Source organism: Scardinius erythrophthalmus (genome assembly GCF_964197995.2).
Source record: "Scardinius erythrophthalmus genome assembly, chromosome: 20".
Classification (NCBI taxonomy): Eukaryota; Metazoa; Chordata; class Actinopteri; order Cypriniformes; family Leuciscidae; genus Scardinius; species Scardinius erythrophthalmus.
The window spans coordinates 5,118,671-5,141,208 of NC_138240.1; the positions used below are offsets into that span (position 1 = coordinate 5,118,671).

Genomic DNA, 22,538 nt, shown 5'->3' on the forward strand with positions numbered 1-22,538 from the left:
GTGATAACATGGCGTCAGGTCATTGTGGCGGCTCTCGGATCTTAGTTTGTTTTGCCACCAGCTTTTGTGATGTCATAATGTGTCATTTGCTCTCTTCACGGGTCAACTGTGGCGTGTATTAACGCTGATCAAAGCGTGCAGTGTGTGACTCTGTGTGTTTGAGTTGCAGCAGTGGGAGTGTCTTACAGAGGCGAAGGGACACCCGGATTCCCCCCGGGAGATTAAGGCACAGGACCGGCCTTCTTGCTGGGTGCAGACAGATTAGGAAGCGCCCGGCTCAGACACAGATCCCATCAAGTGTGGTGGTGACTGAGCGTGTACTTGTGTGTGTGTGTGTGTTTGCGTGAAGGGCTCTTGATCACGCCAACCCGCAGTGTTACTTCCCCAGTTGCCTGTCATCATGCAGCCAGCACAATCGCAGAACTTCTGTCGAAGATGTGCTGAAGGTGCCATTAAAAATGCATGACTTTTTTTGATATCCCGTGCATTTTCGCAACAGGGTTTCCAGGAGGGCACCTCTTCCTCTCCAAACAATAGCAAAATCTCCATATAAGCGGTAATTAATTGTTTTGTTCTAGAATCAGGTGTCTGGATTTCTTTGAAGCCCAGCCGCTACGCTATTTGTTTGTCTGTGTTTGAGCAGGGCACTATTTTTATTTCAATCCACCAGGTTATACTCAGAACAAATAGCTCTGTGTTTTTGTTTTTATGCATAATACGCAAGAAACCGTCGCATTGACCCATGGCTGCTTTGTCCCAAATCCCTCATCCATCTGAGAATGGGAGATACCACACCGTTTGAGGATTTAGTCAGAAATAATCTACAGCACATTTAAGCGAAAACGAGGTGCTTATCCCCCCCCGATGGGCTTCCACACCATCCCTGTTTCCCGACTGAGAGCGTGCTGTGGTTACAGTTGAAGACGGCGGAGGCGTTCGGCTGCTGCTTCTCTTTCTCTCTGTCTCTCTGTGCTTTTGAAACATGGCAGCGCTCTTCACATGAAAAGAGCTCTTCAAACTTAAACCGCTTTAAATGCTCTCCAGTCCTGCTGTAACTGCACATTATCGACTGCGGCTCTTTATTTACTCCCATTGACTCACCAAAAGCACACAGACACGGTTTTCTCCACTTGTGAAGTGCACTAACTGAGTTTCTTGGTTTTGCGGTGGGGGGCTTTTGCTCCCTTCAGGTCCTCCTGGAGAGTTTCTACATTAGAGTAATTACGACGTGATGGGGGTTCAAGTGGGTTTGGTTGGAACATAATGAATGCTTTCATTTTTTTTGCTCTTTTTACACTTCCTGATAAAGGCAGGATGCTTTTTTGTTTTAAAATTAAGAGCAAAGGGTATGTTTTAGGTGTTTAAATTATGCTTTTATCATTCTTGTGATGTCCCACTGAATAATGGGAAATATAGTTTGTTACACATGCTATAAAGTAGCTAAATGGGTGGTATGTATCTTTTTATATATATATTATTTATGAGATTTACAGGGAGGGGGAAAAGGATAAATAAATACATTTTACATTTATTTACACATTTTGTATTTAAGGGATGTAATAATAAAGTAAATAAAAAAAAGTTAATACATGAAAGTAAAGCACTAAAATGTATAAACATTGATGAACAAAGTTGTAGGCTAGGTGCACTAATAACTCTCTTTTCTTCAATAGCCGTACACAAAATGCACAACAAACTATTTTTTACAGTCAGCATATACAATAGAAATTTAATTGATGAATATCAGCTTGTTTCAACCGTGATTTGTTGTCATCCTACAAACAGAACAATATCCTGTTGACAAAATCTCAATCTGTGCTAAGATTTGCCAAGATACTAAAGTCTAAAGTCAGACATCTTAATATAAAACAAAAATATTGAACATTTTTCCATCAAATTGATCTGAACTGCTATCCACATTCATTTTCTAGCTCTATACTCTTATATACGTCAGCAATTGTCTCATTTTGGGATTTAATGAGAAACATCTGAGACAAAACAAAATATTTAGTTAAAAAGACCCTATGTTCCAGTGTCATCACTTCGGCCATGTGGGTTTTTTGAAAATGTTAATCAATAGTCATATAGATGAGTACATATGGGAAATGTGGTGTTAAAAAGCCTCCTCAAAAGTGGGTGTAGGACGTATTTCAAGATGAGTTGCACGTCTGCGTTCATTCTAGTATCTAACTCCCACTTTTCACTATCCAATCAATTCCTGATGCATAAAGTCATGTCCTTTTTTTTTCTTTTTTTTTTTTTCTTGATAAATGTCTTGTTCTACCTAGAAATATGTCACATTATGGAAGGCAAATGTGTTGAAAATGCTGTTTCATATTGACTTTAAATCAACCTTACTGTAGCTGAGAACTCATTTAAGTCTCCTGAGTTTTAAAAGGACTTGTCTGAACTATTAAAAAGCCTTTTGGTTGATGGTTCTGTCTGATCGAGTCACTTGAGGTCTCAAACTTATAATAATGCACAACATACTGTATACTGAACCGTTTCATACCACCCCACATTCTTATCTGAAGGTAAGGCAGGGCTTTTCCACTCTGAATGTTTAACAAAGCTCCGTCTCCCATAACGGCTCGACAGTCTAATCCCAGAGCTGTTTTTATCACACACACACACAAATGCATTCTGTTCCACACGCCCATAATCTCCATCTCTCCCACAGTCTTTTAGCCAGCGTTTATGGGCACGGACTCTGGCGAATACATTTCGCAGTTGTTTTGAAGTGTTTTTATTTGTTTGGGTTACGGCGGCCACATGAACTCTTACAATGAAACCGCTGTGTAAAACGGGAAAGGTCGGCGGCTGGGTGTGTGTGTGTGTGTGTGTGTGTGCCACGCAAAACTCTGTCCTTCGTCATGCTGTCTCTCTCGGTCTGTCTTTTGTTTCTCTCCCGGTCTCTTCCTCTCCAGGCCTCGAAGTTGTTTTCCTGCAATTGTCTACCCTCATGCTTTCCCTCCGTTCTGTCTGTCTCTCACTCGCTCATTCTCTCTCTCTATCCTGCTTTTAAGCGTGTGGTTCGCTCTGTTTGTCTATGAGGTGTGAAATGCAATTTGGCTTGTAAGCTACAAAACGAGGGTTGAGAGGGCACATAGTTGCAAAACCAATTTGCCTTTTGTGTTCATGACCATAAAGTTCAAGTGAACCCCTTTAAAGGGTTAGTTCACCCAAAAATGAAAATTCTGTCAGTAATTACTTACCCTCATGTTGTTCCAACCATGTAAGTCTTTCGTTCATCTTCGGAACACAAATTAAGATATTTTTGATGAAATCTGACAGAATTCTGACTCTTCCATAGGCTTCCAGTGTGACCGAAACTCACCGACCCAGAATAGTTATTAAAAACATCGTTAAAATAGTCCAAGTGACTCCAGTGGCTCAATCTTAAGTATATCAAGCGACGAGAATACTTTTTGTGCGCAAAAACAAACAAAAATACCGACTTTATTCCACTAATCAATTCCTTCTCTCTGGGCCTCGTAGTGTTTTTGCGCTGCGCGTCTGTGTTGCACGTCATCACGCATCACACACATGACCTGCTTCGGCCAATTGTGAGCCTACGTGATGACGTGCAACACAGACGCGCTACGCAAAAACACTACGAGGCCCAGAGAGAAGGAATTGAATAGTGGAATAAAGTCGGTATTTTTGTTTGTTTTTGCGCACAAAAAGTATTCTCGTCGCTTGATATACTTAAGATTGAGCCACTGGAGTCACTTGGACTATTTTAACGATGTTTTTAATAACTTTTCTGGGTCGGTGAGTTTCGGTCACACTGGAAGCCTATGGAAGAGTCAGAATTCTGTCAGATTTCATCAAAAATATCTTAATTTGTGTTCCGAAGATGAACGAAAGACTTACATGGTTGGAACAACATGAGGGTGAGTAATTACTGACAGAATTTTAATTTTTGGGTGAACTAACCCTTTAACAACTCAACAGCACTAGTGCAAAGCCGTGCTGTCTGCTGCCCACGTAGGGAGCATGTCAACTCAAACGGAGTGACTGATTCAGCTCGGAAAGTCAGAATTTCCAACTTCCTTCTTGAGGAAGTGTCATAGAATGGCATTTTAAGTCAGATTTGTGTGGAAATTCACAATTGATTTCATTGAGATGTGGGTGTTTAAAAGTAGCATTTACCAGTAACATTTTATTATTGAGAGTATGAAAGTATGAAATATGAAACCCAAGGGTTGTCTTATATTTAAGTATTTACTTAAGTGAAATTTGTGGTACATTGCTCTAAAAAACTACTGTTGGTAAGCTCTGTTTGTTTGTACATTAAAAAAAGAAAAATATTACATATACACTCCAAAATGTCGTAATGTATTTTTATGCATACCATTCAAGTTTGAGGCCAGTAAGATATTTTTTTGAAGGAAATTAATCTTTTTAATTATTTTTTTTTCCGCAAGTATACATTTAAATTGATCAAATGTGTCCGTAAAGACATTTATAATGTTATATTTTTAGTATAACATTAGTAAATGTTGTTCTTTTCATCAACCAAATCCATCAAACAGTCCAAATCCTGAAAATGTTTCTTGAGCAGCAAATCAGCATATTATAATGATTTCTGAATGATTATCTGACACTGAAGACTGGAGTAATGATGCTGAAAATTCCGCTTCGCATCACAGGAATAAATTACATCTTAAAATATATTCAAATAGAAAACAGTTATTTAAAATTGTAATAATATTTCACAATATTACCATTTTTACTGTATTTTTTATCAAATAAATGCAGCTTTGGTGGGAATTAGAGATTACCTTTTTTTTTACAGACTCCAAACCTTTGAATAGTGTATGTCTCATTCGAATCTGATTCTGATTACATTATTTTAAAATTTAAATAAAACATTCCACAAATTTGCAGTTTAGTTTGGTTTTGCCTTTGCAGTAAAACAAGCTATCCTGACATTTTTAGTATGCAAAAAGAAAACCTAGCTGATTTAAAATAAATAAATAAATATAAATATAAAAATTTGTTATATAAAATGAAAACATATTTGCAAATACAATGTAACTTTTCTCAAAGTTGCAGTATGCTACTGATAATTTATAGTACTTCAAAAATCCATAAACTGAACATCATATTTTAGTTAATTTTTGGAATTATATGTGTGTTTTTTGGAACGTTTTTTTAAACAATGTTTTAATGCAACGGATCCTACTGTAACTGCAACCAAAATGCAGTGTGGTGAATGTGTTGTAAAAGCATTCTGCACTTGCTGGGCCACTAGGTTTTGAAACCGAACTAACATAGTGTGCAGACAGTCATTTATATTGTAAAATTAGCACCCGTGACAGAGCTAGCTTGCTGTCCCTGGAGATCCTCAGTCACTCTCTGTTGATTTACTCTTCTAGCTAATGAGGAGGCGTGCCTGCGGCTCATTGGCGCGCGAGTCTCCACTGGAATTGTTTGTGTGGATCCGTGTTGGGTTCAGCTTACAGCAGAGGGTCTTCCCAGGCCAGTTTTTGGGAGGATGTGTAGCCCACTCTTCTCTGCGCACACATCCTGAGCGTCTTCTCATGTAGCAGTTTAATGACAGTGATCTCTGCCGAAAGGGACACCCAGACAGGCTCGGTTATTCAAGCCAAAATCTGCTTCTCCACAGGCTGCTATCTCTGTGAACACCCTCTTCCTTTCTCTCTCTCTCCACAGTTGTCCTTTACTTTCTACTTTCCCCTCTACTTCCTGTAATTCTGCTCTGTTCTATATCCTTCACTTCCTGTTTGTCTTGTTTCATATATTTATTTCAGAAATCTGCAGGATAAAGCTGTAGTCTCTGACATAGAAGTGCATCTTTTGTCTTTTAAGAGATGTGTGGTGAGGTTAACTCATTTATCTAGATTTTGTTCCATCCATCCATCCATCCATCCATCCATCCATCCATCCATCCATCCATCCATCCATCCATCCATCCATCCATCCATCCATCCATCCATCCATCCATCCATCCATCCATCCATCCATCCATCCATCCATCCATCCATCCATCCATCCATCCATCCATCCATCCATCCATCCATCACTCCCTCACTCAATATATGTGTACCCCACATACAAATGAACACACAAGTATTAGGGCCTGTGAACAAAATCTTTCTTTACATGTGGTCAATCTATTCTCACCAAAGTTATTCTCAGTGCAGGCTTGCTGACTGAGCGGGTAAATGAAAAAAACTATTCAAGAATCACACTTCTTTTGTTTCCTTAATTTTAATGGTTATTTCTGAGATAAAAGCATTGTCTCTAGGCACAAAACAACTGCTGTTCTAGAAGCAGCTTTTCCTTTCTCACTAATAAGTATGGGCTGGATTTGAGGAGAGAAACTGGGCAGCGTTTCTCCAGTCCAGCAATCGGACTTCCCTAGCAGTGAGTTAAAATATTACAGACATCATGCTAAGCTGGCCAGAGGTGTTTCCTCTGAGGAGGCAAGGCAGGCAGACAGTATAATAATAACAGTATCAAAATAATTCCTATTACAAAAATAAAACAATGCAAATATTTCAAAATGTGACATTAAAGTATATAAATCACTTGTTTTTCTAAAGTAACACTGTCCAACAGCGAAACCAGTAAAGTTCAACCCCAAGCCCACTGACTTTTAACAGAACGGTGGGTTTGATGGGGGGTAATTGAGAATGAATGGGGAATTTCACATTAGAGGAGGCTAAGCCTCCATCGCGCTATGATTGGAAATGATCGGATATAATTGGTTCGTGTTATAAATCCGGCCTCTTGTTTTCGCATTCACAAATCAGTCTGAATGAGCGTTATGCCGTTAAATGGAAAACTAATAAAAAGTAAATAACTCAGCCACTTGCAGTAGATATCACTGCTTTGTCACGTCGAAATTAAACTTGAAATGGCCTGAAAACATGATGACTGTGGGGGCTTTTAGTGAGCCGATCAGTTTGGTGAAATTAACGATACATCTTCGTGTCTGTGACAGTGTTTAGCTTGATGACTGATGATCCGAAAATAAGTTGACTATTCAGAAGAACATCAGTTCACAAATAAAACATAGGCCTGGTTTCACAGATTAAGACAGGATTAGGCCTTAGTTCAATTAGGAAATTTAAGTATCTTTTATAAACGTGCCATAGAAAAAAAAACATTACTGATGTGCATCTTGAGACAAATCAATGGCACTGACATATTTTAAGATATATCAGTGCAAGTTGCTTTCAGTTTAAACAGCTCAAACACGCATTTTAGTCTGGGATTAGGCTTAAGCGTTATCTGTGAGACCGGGGGAATTCGTTTAAATTGTTTATGACTTTAGTTATTATTTTGGAAAAGATGTAAAAATGCTTAAACTTAAACTAAATTGATCAGATTTATAATAAATGTTATAGATATTATAACATATAAATATTATATAATAATACAGGTTTTAATAAATAGAACATGTGAGAACACAATTTGGTTTCTTTTTTTTGATGTAATGTTTATTTAACCAGGAAAATGTGCCAACGTTAAGCGTAACTGGGACAGAACACACTGCCTGTGTGCTTTCAGTCTTTTAGCCTCATTCTCCTGAACTTCAGCCCTCTTCTGTCCATCGTTTCTCTCATTTACTTTCTGCATGTCTCTAAGCTTTCTCTCAATGCCTGTTTTTCCTCTCCGCTTCGCGCTCTCTCTCGTTCCCCTTTGACACTGTGTGGGAGTGAGATTTGCAGGGTAGATTATAGAGTGTGTAATAGTGTGTGTCAGAGGCAGGGCTGCCACTGTAATTGGTGCCTTTACTCCACAGCTGTCTGAGCCCAGCAGCATCTGTTTCACTGATCACGCACATACATGATGCCCAACTGAGCATCTATTGCGTGCTTCGTGTTATTGATTTTCCGTAAGTGGAAGAATCTCAGCTATGTGTGTCACTGAAGTCTTAAGGATGGACAGAATCTGTGGCACGTCATCGACTAGTAAATGATTTTCACCCGGAAAAGTATTTACAGTAATGCACTTCCAGTGCCTAGCAGGCAAGCATGGAGCAGCGCAGATAGTAGTTAAAATATGTAACTGTCACCATTTCTAACCCTTAAAGGGATTCACCCAAGAAGGAATTTACTCACCCTCATGTCGTTCCAAACCCGTAAGACTTTCGTTCATCTTCGGAACACAAATGAAGATCTTTTTGATGAAATCTGGGAGCTTTCTGTCCCTCCATTGACAGCTATGCAACTACCACTTTGACACTTCAAAAAGTCCATAAAGAGATCGTAAAACGAATCCATATCAATTGAGCTGTTCATCATTAAAAACGATCGATTGTGTTTTTCCTGCAAAGTCATAAGTCTTAAGTTTGATATTGTAAGTTAGGATTTGATGAAACCGCTTAGAAAAATACATGATAGTCCCAAAAGATACAACTGATTTCAAAAAGTAAATCAGCCATTCAAACTGATTAAAAAGATTAGATCAAAAAGGATTTCTTACATGGACAACATAAGTATTCCAGCCCCCATCTGTCATTCAATGACTGACCATTTGAAATTGCTGTTAGCCCATCGAGCATGAGAAATTCGTGAAATTTGGCACGTTTCTTCAGAATATCCCGTTTTCCATCTGTACCAAGTTTTGTGAAGTTTGGACTTTGTGCTCACAATTCATAAATTTGGGCCTCAACCCAAAAATATATTGACCCATATCTGCTAAACGGTTAAATCAAAATTCCTTTGATAACTTTTTATCAGGAGCATCTTGAGATGGTGCTTCACAAATTGAATGCGAATCAGACAAGTTCAAAAAGTAGGTTATTCAAGAAGATCAAGATAGCAGAGACGCTTTCTTGCAGAAATTTATATGCAAAAGAAAATTCAGATAATAGCCAAATAATGACTCTCAGATCTCATTAACACATTTCCGCAAAAACTGTCATTTTTGTCCCGTTTTGACACAATGAATGATATTTGTGAGCTACATGGAGAATTTTCAGCAATTAATGACTTATATTTTGGTCAGTTCCACACATAAAAAATAGTTTTGGACTACTTTATGGTGCTTTTTGCCCTTTTTGGAGACTGACAGCCCCTGCCTTCAGTGCATGCTGACATTGTATGTAAAAGAGCAGCATTAATGAAGAAAGTCAGTCATACAGGTTTGAACATTTGAAATTCATCCATCTGTTTTGTGAACCAAAGGATTCATGTGTTCATAATACTCCTTCACATTACTCTTTTTACAAACTGAGGAAATATTTCCAGTGTCTGACAGATATGCTGCTGATAAAGCTTAAATCATATTTATCCTCAAATATTGCTAAAACCGTAGACTATAGATAAATTGGTTATTTGGATATTCTACAAAAACAATATCTTGTGTGCACACACATCCTTTGAAATCAAAACGTTTAGCTGCTGAATGCAAATGTGACCAGACATCTGCTGGAAGTATTTGTGCATAAATGAATGTCTCTTTTCCTCATGTCTTGATCACCTCACGTTGAGATGAGTGATTGCTTATTCTTCCCCAGTAAAGCCCCAAAATTGTCTTCTGCTCCCATTTTGCAGTTCTGATACGATTGCGTTGCAATGTGTTTCTCTATAATTGAATCTCTTTTGATTTATGATGATGCTGCCAGGGTCTCGTGGCGCACTGTAGGTTGTGGTAATAAAAGAAGATTTTTTTTTTTTTAATGGAGGGTGTTTGTGGTGCAATAACAGCTGTTTCCCAGTAATTGAGAGTTTTCGCGGATCAAATATGTTCTCTTGTTTCTCTGCCATGTTGTTTGCCTTCGTTGTCTAACCTGTTTTGCCACATTGATGGGGTTGAGGTGAGCTGTCAGCCATGGTACGGGAACTCACCCGCCCCCCGTCTCTGTGTATGTCGCCTCGGGCGTTTAGATACTGTACTGAGGGTCGAAGTAAACAGTTCAGGGTTTCGGATTCCTTTTTTTGAATGAGTCGGAGAGAGGACTGTGGATGGGCCACAACTACAGCAAGATAACAGCATTAGTGTGTGTGTGGGGGTGGGTGTGTGTGTGTGTGGGTCTTTCCTTCAGGGCTAGATCTGTAAAAAGTTGAGCTCAGGTGAGGACTAGCATTGCATGTTTTGGGTAAAGAGAAACCTGCATGGAAAAAGATAGAACCGAACTCATTAGTCGTGCACTCGATTTTTGGTTTGTTTTTTTGCTGCTTGTTTAGTTTACTCAAACAAATGGGCTAATGCAACACAATTGAAATATGAAATGGAAGTCTTCGTAATCTTTTTGTATTAGGAGTAGGCCTACATAATATGCAAATGTTTGTTGCATAAACTGAAACTGAGAGACTTTAGAAGACTTTCTTGAGGACGGTACATTGGAAAAATGGCTTTTTGATTTCACTATTTTTTTTAAAGCTAAGTGATTGTGCAAAATGTTCTTAATTTAAGACGTGAACTACCATTCAAAAGTTTGGGAGCAGTAAGATTTAAAGATTAAAGGAATGAATACCTTTATTCAGCATTGATGCATTATTTTGATCAAAAGTCACAGTGTAGATATTATTAGTAGTAAAGATTTCTATTTCAAATAAATGCAGTTCTTTTGAATGGTTACACTTTTGATTGTCCAGACTGTTAGGTTAGGGTTCAGGTTAGTAAATTAAGTTGACATACTTGCAAAGTTACTTGGAGTCAGTAGAATGTCTGTTGGGAGTCAAAATAGTGTTAGCAGATAGTCTAGGGCCCTTTTAACACCTACCTTGGTTGGTCCGGATTTTCAGACTTTTCAGTTTGGTCCAAATCAAAATTACAGGTGTGAAACCTCCCCCGGACCACGGTCCGGATCAAACAGATGAAATTTGGTCAGACGAAAAGAGGTAGTCTCGGTCCGGATCAAAGTGAACAAAGGTTTGGTTCGTTTCTAGTGTGAAACCATTTTCTGTATGGTTCGGACTTTCAGAGCATTTACAGGAAGGTCCGGTGGTTAACTGAAGAAGAATATTTATGTGTAATGTCATAATAATAAAAGTATAGTGGCAACGATAAGCGTCTGTTCATTCATTCTTGTCGAAGATACCCGCCGTCAGATGCACGTCCGTTTACAAATCAGTCAATTACTGGTTGTTGACATAGTTGCTTAGTAGAAGTTATTTAGCATGTCCAAAGTGGACTATTGAAATAAAGTGTTTCCCTCTGAAGTTTCTAATCATCAAGAAATCCTGAAAAAAATTTAACTATGAACATTGATAATAATAATAATAATAATAATAATAATAAATGTTTCTAGAGCACCAGATCACTGTATTGTTGGTGAGCATAAGAAACTTCCTTCAAAAACATTACAGACCCCAAAGTTTTGAACAGTAGTGTGTATTTGAACCTAATTTAACGTAGGCAATAATTTTGAGTTGTATTAGCTCAATAATATTAAGTGGATTCCAGTATGTTCAAGTCTGTGTTCATGAGGAAACTTAAAGACCCATAAGTGTTCAATGTTAAACTACAGTACATGTAGAAACAGTTTCTGGAGGCCGTGTTAAAATTAATGTGGTGAAGAAGAGTGGAGATTGTGCTTAGGATGTGGGTGGATGTTGCATGCAAGTGTTCTATGATTGTTTGACAGGGAGGAGGAGCCAATGGCCGTATGCTGACTGGGTGATCTATATATAGGGAACTAATTAATCTTATATAGTTAAAACTAATAGGACATGTTTGCATGCAAATGCAATGAACATGCTATTCTTTTTGAACATGCACAGCTATTGTTGATCAAATTAAACCTCATACAGCATAGATATAGCATATCACGACCTAACCACATGCTCTGCTTTTCAGCACGATGGTAACCACAACCAGTTTAGACCTCACATGTTATATAAGAGTTGAATCTATATGATACCTTAAAACTCATTTCTAACATGTGAAACTACTATCCACATCTGGGTCAAGTTAAACCAAATTATATGATATAGCGTGTGCTTGCTAAATCTCTAAACTTTTGTGCCGTTTGTCCCACACAGTTTTTGCTACAGACATGATTGATATCTTAAATCATGCATTTTATTGAGGAGAAGTGTGTTGGCACTTTTCTAAGCAATAAAACGGATGATTTTTGCCTGGCGAACAATAAAAGTGAAAAAAAAGAAAAAAAAAATCCCATAAGTTCACCCGAATCATATTTAGAGACCAGAATATCATAGAGACCTGAGGGTGGACTTGCCTAGTAACCACCCTAGCAACCACCCAGAACTCCTTTTGAACATGCAAAGCACACATTTTGATCCTAGTTGCCACACGTTCTCCTGGATTAATCTTGCTATTGTTTCATACTTCACACAGTTGCCTAATTTATTCTTTTTTTTAGCTCCATTTTCTGCTGTTTTTCTCCTACTGCTCAAATTTGCTACAACACATCAATTATTCATATATTCAATTCATAGTCAATTAACGTATCCCAACTGCTGTGACGAAGCGTTCCGAAGAGGACACTTTAATATCGCATGTGAGGTGCAGGGAAACTTATTTCTCGTCTGCACAGCCTCGGGGGCTTCTGGGTATGAAACGCAAACGAAGCGTCCTCGGGAATGCGGCAAAGACTTATTATTCCACTCAGAGTGCCATAAAAGAGCTGGATATTTGGCTCGTCATGTATAAAGGAAACTCTGCAGCAGAAAGAGGTCATCGGTCATGTTCAGCCACAGTAGAGCCATTCAGGCCATGACGAGAGCCGTCCAACACGCGGGGAGGTCACGGCGCTTCCGTTAACACACACACTGTCATCTTTATCAAGTCTTGCTTTGATATTGTAATAGGCATGCGATTTGCGCATTTAAGCAGCTTTCCGTGACTGGAACGTTCTGTGTCGGGAATGATGGAAAAAGTCAAGTGAGTGAGGGAGAGGGAGGAATGTGGAGAGGAGTTTGGGTGCCCTTGATTGTGAGAGGGACTCTTTTTGGGCAATGCCAGGCATGCAGCAGAAGAGATGGGCATATGCATGCATGCTTTTTTTTGCATTCTTGCTTTCACTCATTTATTCACTTGTTCAACAGGGTCATTATCGTTGACTAAAACTAAACATTTTCGTTACTTCAAACAAATGTTAAAGGTACACTATGTAACTTTTGGCCCACTAGTGGTTAAAAAACAAAACTGCATGCATTTTGTTGAAGAATGTTGTTTTGGTTGTGCTTCGGCTCTGCGCGACTGTGCGGATGAATATGAATATCCTACTGCTCATAAAACATTCACTTCTAGGCTTAAGAGATATAACCAGTTTAGATGGAATGGATCTAAAGATGACTAGACGTTACTGTAGCTAAACCCAATGATAGACACGGTACTTCCTTGAAAATAAGTTCCCGCACAGCGCTACAACAAAGCATAATCAAATTATGGTTAGATAACGCTTTACAATGAACTCTGTTAGAGAGCTACATATGGCAGTTTATCTGTTCAATAAAATACTAGGGATGTTGCGGTGACGGATTTTTTCCACCGGTTAATCGACGTGTAAAAAAAAACGGTAATCCCGGTGTCACCGGGATTGCGTGTCGGGGATTTCGGGTGGCCGAAAATGCGCACGTGCACACGTCTCAATTTACTTTCACTTTAATTAGCGGCAATTCAGTAGCATTTGTTTGAATTAATCATGGGTTAATTTATTTTATTCTTAATAAAAATACACAAAACAATAAGACACTCGCTTGTATTACACACATCTTTATTGCAAAATGAATAATAACTTAACACACCATGTAAAAACTAAACAAAAGCACTTATGAAACACCTTTAAAGTGCATTTATTAACAAAACGAACCACTGCACACATCGTGCAAGTATCAAACAAGAAATTATATATAAAAAATCACTATTCGTTAAATAAAGTGCCTGCCTTTTTCAGCTAAAAAAAAAAAAAAAAAAAAACACCGCACAACCATCGAATATGAAACGAACGAACATCAAAAACTTCGTTAAATAAGGTAGCCTACCCGAATAATCACTGGACACTTAAGTGCAAAAAAAAAAACTAATATAAAAATTAAACTCACGTTTGCATTTCTCTTTGAAACCAGATCTTCCGCCATCCTTTGCCAGTTAGCTCGCCTCACTCTCCTCAAATGATAAATGAAATCGGACACCTGCTGCTTTACTGCGGCGCTCGTTCCGCTTACGCTAAATTAAGAAGGCACATAGTCACTAACTGAATTAAGTGCTTTATTACTATAGGCTAAAACTTCAACACGATGGGGACGGTGACGGTGGTCAAGTGCTATGACCGGTAGGTGGGTTAAACACCGTGTATCACCGGTAACACCGACTATCGCAACAAGCCTATAAAATACCTTACTCACCTTTTGAGTAATAAAAACACCCTCATCTCCACGTTGCGTTTACAGCATTTCAAATCCCTCAGTTCCTGCCCGAAAATGCCAATGTTGATTCTTGTTTTATTACGAGCTTTGTCGCGTTCTCTTTTTCGTTTGTTTAAACTTGTGATTCCCGGAGGTTGGAGATTTAGCTGATCCATGTCAACCTTTCTCGCTGGTTGTGACAACTAACCTCTGCCTCTCCCACACCAGACACGTGTCAAAGTAGCCGGAACTTTTCTCTATTTATGGATATGAAGAGACACACACGGGCGAGTGATGTGTGTACACAACTTCCCGCAAAAAAATCCCGTCAGGTCTAAAATATAAACACTTATAAATTGGCTTACCATGGTAAATGCAGAAGAATGGTTAATGATGCATTGACATTATTTAAATTTAGTTAATTTTGAATAATAAAAACTATTTCAGCTAGTTGCCATTAAAAAAACAAAAACAAAAATACAAAAAATGTAACTAAAATTAAAGTACAAAAAAATAAAAAAAATAAAATCTAATTCGAATGAACAAACTATAATAGTTGGTTTCACTTTATTTTGATGGTCCTTTTAACACATTCTGTTGTCTGTAAGTAACGTTGCACATACATGTCTACTAACTCTGTTATATAACAGTTCTATCACTTTAATTACACCTTTGCTCTGTCTTTTCCATCAGTGATTTGTATCTGGTGCTGGTCCTGTGTGGGTTTTTCTGTGCGAGTTAGTGTTGATGTTTTGTTTTGAGTTCAACCACAGGTTCTGCAGAATGCACGAGGTGTGAATGCTAGCTACTTTTATGAGTCATGTGGCATTGCCAGGCAAACCACAAGGTTCTCAACTTGCTGACGAAGTCTTTATTTTAATCTATACAAGAAAGATGTGTCCGGTCAAGTCTGGGTTCTCATCCTGTTCTTTTTATCTGTTATGAATTTCCCCTGTTTTTTTATTTTTCTAAAATTGGTGTTCTTAAAGATATAGTTCACCCAAAAATGAAAATATGTGCGTGTTTGTTTGTTTTTCTCTCTTTTATTTTTTCATTTGCTGGCCAATAATTTCCATGGCATGCCAGCCATCTGTCTTTTTGATTTTTGTTTTCTTTTTCTTATTTTGTCTTTTTTATGTTTAATTTTTTTTTTTATTTTTTTTTTACCCTTGTGTCATTCCAGACACAATGTTTTTGCTGATATTGTTCTGTGGACAGGAGAAATTTGGAAGATTCTTCCCTCCATACAACAACAGTTCCATGTCTTTAAATCTCCAAAATGGACGAAAAAGTGGCATAAACATTATCCATATGACTTGTGCACTATTTTTTCTATACTAAGTCTTCCTAACTATGCCTTTAAATAGCTTTGTGTGACTAGAAAACCCATATTTATTTATTTATTCAATTATTAAACAAACCAGCAATGCCAATATCATGGTTCAATTCCTCAAAAATGCATGAACTTATAAAATGTGTTGTGTGTATAAAAGTGTCTGCCAAATGCATAAATGTAAATGCAAATGAACTTTTCCTTCACTTCTGCTGTCAAATATCATCGCTCATTCAGAATATTTGGAATATATTTCTGTGCTAGATTTTTCGGCCTCACACAAATCTATTGCATGACTTTAGAAGTCACATGAACTACTTTTATAATGTTTTACACTGTTTTCTTTGGAGGATTTGCTCACTCTCATATAGAAAAGCTTTACGTTAGAAAAAACACGTGTTAAAAATACCAGCATATGCGTGCACATCAGCATACGGACCAACATGAGGGTGAGTAAATGATGACGGAATTTTTATTTTAGGTAACCTAACCCTTTAATCAGAGCATTACCAACTCATTAGATCACTTGTTTCAGGATGAACCCTTAACGCTCTGCATTCATGTTGTTTGTTTGCTCTAGCCATTGGCCTCTCTTTTATTTTTAAACACCGTCCACAGTGTGACATGCATCCCATGGGTGGCTATCTAAAATCTAAAAAAAATTGATTATTGCTTTCAGGCATCCCTAAGAGCTTTGCCCTCTCTTCTGGAATATTAACACTCTGGATATGTATTGATGTCTGATCCGGTATGGATGTGCATGTGTGCGTGCCTGTGTCTGGTTGAGTGTGTGTGCTCTCTATTCACCGCCTGTCCTTGTGTGCCAGTGCGTATTTGGACATGAAGAGCCGTTTAGAGTCCTCCTAACAAATCAGCATTGTTCTGTTGTGAGCCCAGTCCTTGGCTTCAGGAGTGTAAACAGACAACTGTTGGGCGCTGCGCTTCCTGCCAAAACTTCTTATGTGAACATACGCTCCGAGCCCATTCCTCCAAACACGGCCCTCCGCAGTCGGAACGCGCGGCTATTTCTAATTCCGTACCATTGTCAAGAGAAACGTTTTACACAAAAGCAATTGTAATTAAACGAGAGCCAATTCTCGCATCGCATTGCTCCCGTGTTTCTTCGCATCTTCTCCGTCCTCTCCTCCCCCTCACTTCATTATTTCAGGGATGCGTCCATTTTTGTTCCACCTGCCAATAATGGTTTCCACCCACCGGCGCGCAGATTTCCCCCCAATTACTGCATGTCACCCTTTCACCCCGCAGCCCCCTCCCTCCCAGTCCATTCATTACGCTCGCTGTCGCTCGGTCTGCATCAGTCTCTCTCCCTCTTTCTCTGGTCACTCTGTCCGTCTTCTTCCCGTCTTTGTGTGCTGGATTAATATTTTATGAGCTCCTTGATGACGGGTGTTCACTGCTGGGCAAACAGCCCCAGCTGAGCCCCCCCAGTCTCCCCGCATGCCTGCTCATCAGTAAACCCTCAGGGGAGCCCTTCTCTCTCAACTCTCTCCCCTTCACTGACTCCCTCTCTCTTTCTATCGCTTTCTTCTCCGGCTCCAACTAAATACAATGAGCCGTCATCATTTCTTTGCTGCGTCAAGGAGATTTTGTGCTTTTGTGTGAGGCAGGGTTATTATAGTTAACTAAAACCATAAAAAACATTTCTGTTACTTGAACTTTAAGTGAAATAAAATAAATGTATAAACATTTACAGCATTTTTTCATTTTGTTTAACTTGATGCACTAACATAACTAAAACTGACAAATAAAATTAAAATGATATAGACTTTAAAAATGACAAAAACACACATAAAACATAAAAATAAAAACTAATTAAAAAATGTATATAATAGTATATAGTATCGTATAGTATAATAATCTTAATGATACTAAAATAAAGGCATTTTCACACCAAGAATGATTACTATAAAGATAACCATAACTATATTAGCGTTCACACCAATGCACAATATCGTTCTGTTGATTGTAAGCGCACGTTCCAGTTTCGTCTTCTGCTGCTTTAAATGCTTAAGCTCTTTAAAGCAGGATTGATTCTGATTGGCTATAATTCATCAGCTAGAAAAATGAAATCGTTCTGAAAGTGATTCCAACAATATTGTTACTCTGTGCCATTATCGTTATAGTTGTAGTGTGATCTCTGCTATTCTTTTATACTTCGAACAATTTTTAGAACTATACCTTTATTGTTATCTTTATAGTTATCATCCTGGGTGTGAACGGGCCTTAACATGGTTTGGATTCACATCTGGATCCGGTTACATAAACTTGCTAAAAATCACATTGTGTTCTTCAAGACTGATCTTAATAAAAAGATGAATTGGTCTAATTTGATTGCCAAAAGTAAGACTGATTAGATGTAACTACTATAATTGCTAGTTGGTCAGATTAGTTCTTAAGACATACAGTAGTCTTTACTTAGCAGCTATGTTTCTGCATCTGGCCCTCATAACATTTTTGAACATTTGAATCTGAAAAGTAAGACTGATTGCCACTTGGCAAACTTGATCAAACTATTTCTTAAGACAGCAGCTGGCTCTGATTTCTCCTCGACGAAAAAAGATACTGAAGCGATTTGCAGAAAGGTGCAAGTGTGTATGTTGGCACTGATGATTTTCCCACTGGTTTATTTAAAATGCATCTCTTTTTAAATGTGCTTGTAGGTTGACACCGTGGGAAATGTCACAGCCGGGTGACATTTGACAAATGAAGCCCAGCGGATGGCGAAGAATCTATTAAAGGCGGTGCGTTTGAGATCTGCATTCGTTTTCAATTGGTATTGTGTGAACCCGACAGTATCCGTGTCAAAACCCGGTGCAACAGAAACACACGGGTGTCAAACCCCATCTGCTCTCTCCAGCTGCGGCGTGGAGAGGCGTGCCACTCCCCCCCCTCCTGCTAACACCCCAAATGCAGCACGCTTCACTTCATGCCCCAATGTGAGCATTAAATATTGAGGAGAGGGACTGCAGGCTTAAGTGATAATTTAAGGTGGATTAAACTTTGGTTCATTTTGACCCTCTGTTACGTGTTGCTTAACTAAAGTAAAGTAAAAATAATAATAATTTATAAACTATGTATTTATAAATTAAAATAAGCTTTAATTACATTAGCGTTGTTTGCAGCTTATCTTAAAACACTAGTAGAAATGTTATTATGAAATATACCAATGTTCCATGTTTTCACATATGTACAGACCCCTAATTTTACATATTGCTTCCTAAATAATATTTTTGATATATATTGTTTTACTAAATATGTTGTTAAATAAACAATATTTTGAAAAAAAGTTGAGAAGTTTTGATAAATGCAGAATTGTATTAGGATTCCTAATTTGCATACTTTGTTTAAATGCAACAAAATCTCACAATACAAAATAAATATGCTATTAATGATTTGATTTTAGCCATTTTGCTAACTTCCTTCAAATGACGTCACGGTCAGGCAACCCTGTGTCAGCAAATCAGATCGATTGACAGGCACAAGAGAGCACTGTGATTGATTGCATTTCTAATTGGCTAAATATCACTCATTATCATAATAATTTCTATGACATATGTCAGATAATAAGGAAATTTGATGTATGTAAAGAGCACCTTTAATTAAAAGGAAAAACTGCTAATATGAAAAGAAAATGTTTAGTCTGTCTGTTCACCTGAAGTGCCTCTCCATAAGGACAAGCCCCGCCCACTCCCCAAGCGCCTCATTGAAACTGTTTCATGACGTGTCTGTAAAACCCCGCCCCCTCTCCCTCAGAGCCGCTTTGCGCTGCTCGCCCGAGTCTGAGGTCTTCCACAACAATGTGGCACACGCATAATGGGATTTACCGGGTTCACTTTCAAACGCTTTTGTTGTTGTTTTAAAAATTAACGAGAGTTTCGCTTTGCCTTCCAAGGGGATGAAACGCAGTGCCGGTGAATGAAGTAAGTAAAACAGTTCGCTGGAAAACTTTTCAGCGTGTATGCGTTTTTTGGATTGTGAGCGCTGAATTTGCTCTGTAAATGCTTTAAAAAACACTTTTAAAGCATTTCAGTTAAAAATGACATTGTTTTGGGTGAAATGTTTAGTGTTCTGAAATGTTACAATGAATAAGTTGCTCTTGGGTTCATTAAATTATTAAGTATAGTGATTGTGAATAATGTATTGTTTCCTTTTCCCCTACCTGTACCTATTTCATAACTTACCATCAGAGCACTGCTATAATGCATCTTTGTTCAGTTCGTTGTCCAGCATATTCTGTTTATTTTATAACCTTTCAGGAGCTCCACTGCACTCTGGGACAGACCTCTGAGAGTATTCATTGATTTTTGCTCTTGCATTCTATTTCAAGCTCTACAAGCTTCACTTTGATAGGGGGAAAAACAACAACAAAAGAAACATGAAAAGCAAAAAGGTTTTCGTCTTTATTTAAATGTCTGCCATTGAAATGTAGCTTGCAAACATTTTCAAACTGAGAATTATCTAAATGGCTTTTGTTCTGTAATGCGTTTCATTGTTTTTTAAATGCTTTTCATTTTCTGTTTGTAAAACTTTACTGGGACTGATTTCATCTAAATAGCATCACACAAATGCCAATGCATTTGAAACAACATTATCAGACAGCTGCGTTGGCAGCCTATTCTCTAGACTCCAATTAGTCCAAGGTGACTAGTCAAAGACCTACAAATGCCACGATAACCTGTTGTGGAATGGATCTAATGTATTCAGGCTTAATTGGAAGATAACTAGATGTTTAATCACACATTTACTCAGTGGTTTTCCAGTCTATCAGCAGCTTGCGGTTATTGTAGGCTACTATTCCTCCGGGAGGTGTGGCGTACCACTTTAGGAGTGGCGATTTGGATTGTGTCTTTTCAGCGGCCATACCAAGTTTCGTGAAACCTGAACATCCCTTTTCACCCTCTCTTTCTCTTTTCACGCGCTCCCCCCGTTGTTATGACTCCATTGTCTCCTTTCTAAATGCCTCCTCCCTTTTAGTCCCTGAGGAGTGGTGGGTTTTCACCTTGTGTTCAGCATATGGGGGGCGTAATTAGCTGCTCGTGTTGACATTCTTTTATTGTATCGTGCAGCCGGTACCCACAAACAAGTTTTTCCTCCCTTTAGTCTCTAATTTGAAATTACACTCCCGCGTATTTGCATTTTCTTTCCCTCTTCAAAGACGGCCCTTATCTTGTAAAATGTTTGGCTTGTAAACGCTTTGGGGAACCTTCATTCAGAGTCATTATTACGCTCCCCAAGCTGGGCAGACAAAACATACAGCTGTGTTTTTTTGTTGTTGTTGTTGTCATCGTTGTTTTCAGCCTCTAAAACAGCTATTAAATAGGGTGTGTAATGTAAGAAGTAGCCCGTGAATTTAGTGGCGGCTCCCTTCCGGTCGGTTTCACTGGAGTGAGCGTGTTTATCTGCCCCCATCAAATAATTAATGTTGCATTTTTATGCACGCAGATGCTTGTCAAGGTGGTGATGAAAGCAGTGTGGGCCGCTCGCGAGTGAGAGTGGCGGTGTGAAAATGAGAGCCGAAGGTGAAACCTAATAATCATCATCATACGGTTGATGGTTCCAGAACTGTTTTTAAAATTCACAGAGAGTAGACACTTCTCACACTCATCCAGCTTATGAATATAGATGTGCACCTCTCTAACCTGCCAGAACTGTTGAATTCAATCAGCGTAAAATTGAAACGGCTCTTTTTTAAAAGGTTTACTGTGATTACCTGTAGGTTGCTTTCCAAAGAGCTACTCTGTGTCATTTTCCTGTAGTTTCACAGACTTTGCTTGTGATAAAAGCTTGCTTGAGCATCATTATATCTCCCATTGTGGCCATTATGGCTCATTACCATCAAAATAAGATGTCATCATATTTGTTTGTTCAGAGAGGTGATAATTACAGGGAGCCGGAGATGATTGGTTGCCTGGTTCATTTATTCCGACCGCAGCCGTGTTTCCTCCAGCAGAAATTCCTACAGGACCTAAACGCACCCTGCTAACCTCTTGCTCCTCTTGCCGAAACGCCCTGATGATATCAGATATCTAGCAGCGCGCGTGAAATATGCGCGAAATATTCATGAGCTCAGTTGGAGAGTATAAAGAAGCGATGTAGAGAGGAGGCTTTGCTGGAAACAGGACGGATTGCAACAGAGATGCAAGGATAGTTGAGTTGACGCGGCGGGAGGGAGAAAAGATTGAGTAAATATGATACGGCGAGTCTCTTCTATAAAATATTAGGAGTCTGAGTTGCATACAACTGTCAGCGATGAAATATGCACGAGGTTACATTACTAATCGCCGTATTTTATCACACTCCCGCTTTCTGTTCTTCAAACAGCTAGATGCTTTCTCTGTTGTTTTTTGCCTATCTCTCTCTCTTTTTTTCAATTTTCCCCACCTTCTCTTTTCTCTCTTTCCATATTTCCCAAAGTATCACCCCCTCCTGCTTGGGTGTAGTATGGAAATGAGAACTTGCACACCCTCCCTCCGCACAGAGGGGTGATTAACCACTGCACACACCCCAGGCACACACACACACTCTCTCTCTCTCTCTCTCTCTCTCTCTCTCTCTCTCTCTCTCTCTCTCTCTCTCTCTCTCTCTCTCTCTCTCTCTCTCTCTCTCTCTCTCTCTCTCTCTCTCTCTCTCTCTCTCTCTCTCTCTCTCTCTCTCTCTCTCTCTCTCTCTCTCTCTCTCTCTCTCTCTCTCTCTCTCTCTCTCTCTCTCTCTCTCTCTCTCTCTCTCTCTCTCTCTCTCTCTCTCTCTCTTCTCTCTCTCTCTCTCTCTCTCTCTCTCTCTCTCTCTCTCTCTCTCTCTCTCTCTCTCTCTCTCTCTCTCTCTCTCTCTCTCTCTCTCTCTCTCTCCTCTCTCTCTCTCTCTCTCTCTCTCCTCTCTCTCTCTCT

The 22,538-nt window shown here is 38.8% G+C and overlaps 1 protein-coding gene across 3 annotated transcripts in view; it reads left to right on the forward strand.

Moving 5' to 3' along the window:
- The window catches only part of plxnb3 (plexin B3), a 79,226-nt gene that overhangs the window by 12,280 nt on the left and 44,408 nt on the right, over window positions 1-22,538 (forward strand). Inside the window, exon 1 of one of the 3 annotated variants that reach the window (XM_081349676.1) lies at window positions 19,452-19,574. The exons of the other annotated variants lie outside the window; for them this stretch is intronic. The gene's annotated coding sequence lies outside the window, so the exon portion shown is untranslated. Of the gene's footprint in view, window positions 1-19,451; window positions 19,575-22,538 lie in introns of those variants that run through there. 3 annotated transcript variants of the gene reach the window in all.